We start from the raw sequence: 3,621 nt of genomic DNA on the forward strand, positions 1-3,621 counted from the left end.
AAGAACCCGGATGGACTATATATAGTGGAGATGCTGAAGTGAGGCACTCTGGGAAATGTGGTTTTCTCCTTCATCCGGGTCCAGTGATTTGTTTTTCTCAGTGTTGGAGAGGCTGTTCAGGATAATGGGATTTGTAGTCAGGTTTTAGAACGCTAATAATATGTACTGTGTAATAATATACACTGCTAATAACACATCCAAACATTGGAATACCTGTGAAATTTTTTATTGACTCACTGTTTAACTTATAGTTCTTATACTAATATTGATATCAATTTATTTATGGCTCTTATTCTATCTCCTGTAATAATAATAGCAACAATAATGGTAAAACCTTACATTTAATATCACTTTACAGCACTTCCTCATACAATACTTCATTTCATTGTTAAGTTATTTGTTAATATAAGCCATTGTTAGTATTTAATTATAATAGTCATCATTCAGTGGTTATCACCAGCAGACACTGTGCTGTGCAGTTTATATGGATTATCACAATCCTCACAATAACTCAAATTTAAAGACAAGGAAATAGGCTTAAAAAGCTTAGATCAAACAAGCAATCCAATTAAAAAATAGAAAGAGGACATGAATAGACATTTCTCCAAAGAGGATATGCAGATGGCCAATAGACGTATGAAAAGATGCTCAGTGTCACTAATCATCAAAGAAATGCAAATAAAAACCACAATGAGATATCACCTCACTCCTTTCAGAATAGCTGTCATCAATAAATCAACAAAGAATAAGTGTTGGTGAGGATGTGGAGAAAAGGAAACACTTGTGCACTGTTGGTAGAATTGCAAATTGGTGCAGCCACTATGAAACACAGTATGGAGTTTCCTCAAAAAATTAAAAAGAGAACTACCTTATGACCCAGCAATTCCACTCCTGGGTGTTTACCCAAAGAAATCCAAAACACTAATTCAAAAAAATATATGCACCCCTATGTTTACTGCAGCGCTATTCACAATAGCCAAGATATGGAAACAACTGAAATGCCCATCAGCAGACAATTGGATAAAGAAATTGTGGTACATTTACACAATGGAGTATTACTCTGCCATAGAGAAGAATGAAATTTTACCATTTGTAACAACATGGATGGACCTAGAAGATATTATGCTAAGTAAAATGAGTCACACTAAGAAAGACAAATACCATATAATCTCACTTATATGTGGAATCTACAGAACAGAATAAACGAGCAAACAAAAATAGATACAGAGAAAAAAACTGATTGTTGCTAGATGGGAGGGGGGTTGGGGGATGAGGAGAAGGTGAAGGGATTAGAAAGCACAAATTGGTAGTCACAGAATAGTCACAGAGATGTGAAATACAGTATGAGAAATATAATCAATAATGTTGTAAACATTATGTAGGGTGTCAGATGGGTACTGGACCTATCGGGGAAGATCACTTCATAGATTGTGTAGATGCCTAACCACTGTGCTGTACACCTAAAGCTTATGTAGAACAATGTTGAATGTCAGCTATAATTATATACAGAGGGTGCCAAAAATATGTATACGCGTTTTAAGAAAGGAAAACTGTATTAAAATTGTAATATATATCAATAACAAAAGATGAATACAAGTCACGTTGACTTCTGCAATTACAAGAGGTACTCAAAGTGGTTACTATGAGCGTCCAGACACTTCTGATTACAACTACTGCTTGAGCAACGTTGACCAAAGTGTCCACTTGTACACATTTTTTGGCACGCCTCGTTATATATATACACATATATATACATATATAGTCACAGGATGTAAAGTACAGCATAGGGAATATAGTCAATGGTATTGTAATAGCTATGTACAATGTCAGAGGGGTAGTAGACTTGGGGGAGTTATCAGTTTGTAAGGGGTGTAAATGTCTAATCATTATATTGTTTTGTACACCTGAAACTAAAAAAAAAAAAGCTTAGATTATTTATCCATGATCACATAGCTAATAAGTGATGTTCTCAACTACCTATGAGATTAGCTCTCCATTTTACAAATGTAGATACTAAAACTTAGAAAATCACATAGGTATTTTTGGAATCACATCACATTCACCTGTACTTTGGAAAATTATAAATGATGCCCTCCAACCGTAGCAGTTTGAAATTCAATGGATTGCATACACTCACTGTTAAAGAGATGAACAAATAATTCTTCTCAGAGTAACCTTAGCTAGTTAGAAGCCTAAGCCAGGCACTGTGCTGAGCACAAGGAATGCCAAAATACATTAAGATTGAGGCTTTTTATTATATAATTTCCTGAGTTAGTTAAGCAAATAAGAAACTACTGTGGCTAGGCTGATGCTCACCAAGGAGAAAGCCATGTTCAGTTTCAGCCCAAAGATCATGAAGCCCACTGGCAAGAAGCCAGAGGAGTAGGAGTCTGGCATTTCCCAGGCTCCTCTTGAGCTGGAAATAAACTCGAACCTCAAGGCCCAGCAGAGGAAGCTGAATATAACAGCCAAGGAAATTGAAGTTGGTGGTGATTGGAAAGCTGTTATAATCTTGTTCCCATTCCTCAACTGAAATCTTTCCAGAAAATCCAAGTCATGAATTGGTTCCTATTAATTATCACATGTTATACAAAACATTAATAAATATATATGCCAATCAATTTCTTGAAATTAACAGTTTTAACTGGGATAAAGGAAATTAGATATTAATCTCATATTTTTTAATTTCCATAAAATGCCCTTCATCAGTCCTTATCTTGCTTTACCTTTTCCAGTTTTTTCCCCAACAGATCATATTGAAATGAGAGAAGAGCTACATAATTTTAGTCTGGAAACTTAATTTGATGTTTAGAAGGAACAGCCCCAAATCCTAAGGTCCATTTTTATATATGACTAGATTTGGAAGATATACTAAGATTCCTTGATGAATTTTTATTTCCTTTAACAAAGATGTGGGAACTCTGATTACACAGATGAATCCTTCCTTTCACTCTTAAAAATAAAAAAGGCAATTATATAAATGTCTAACCACTATGCTGTACACCTGAAACTAATATAAAATAATATTGAATGTTGACTGTAATTGAAAAATTAAAAATAAATAAATAAATGGCAAAGAGAGAAAGCCCAGTGTAGTTCTCCCAAAAGAAAGTGGTAGGCTACATTAAACTAGAAAGAGATATCTCATTTTTCAAATAGTTTTTAGCATCTTTAGCACTTTCTCCTTGTAAAATATTTACAGGAAACATACATTTAAAGAGAATCAAAGCAGAAACATACAGAAATCCCAGCAAAACGCACCACCCTCATCCTCTTTTGTGCAAGATGCTCTACATTACCCTTTCCATAAAAAACAAAGAGGAAAATCTGGGGTTGAAGTAAAATACCCATGCTATGCCAACTGGAGCTAGAAATGCAGCTGTGTGACAGCAGGAGAGGGAAGGTGAGTGGTGATTGGTTCTGACTTCCTAAACCGATACCAGAGCTTTCTTTCCCATTTAGGTACTCCTAGATTCATAAAATGGAAAGGCCAAAGAACAGTCTCCTATGTTTGTTTTTCTGAGTAATCTAGCCTATGTTTCTCAAGAATGGTTTGCAAATTCCTTGCATCGGAATCACCAGAAAGATGGGCCTGGAGACACTTCTGGAAGTAACATCACG

This window comes from Rhinolophus sinicus, linkage group LG16 (assembly GCF_036562045.2).
Source record: "Rhinolophus sinicus isolate RSC01 linkage group LG16, ASM3656204v1, whole genome shotgun sequence".
NCBI classification, from domain to species: Eukaryota; Metazoa; Chordata; class Mammalia; order Chiroptera; family Rhinolophidae; genus Rhinolophus; species Rhinolophus sinicus.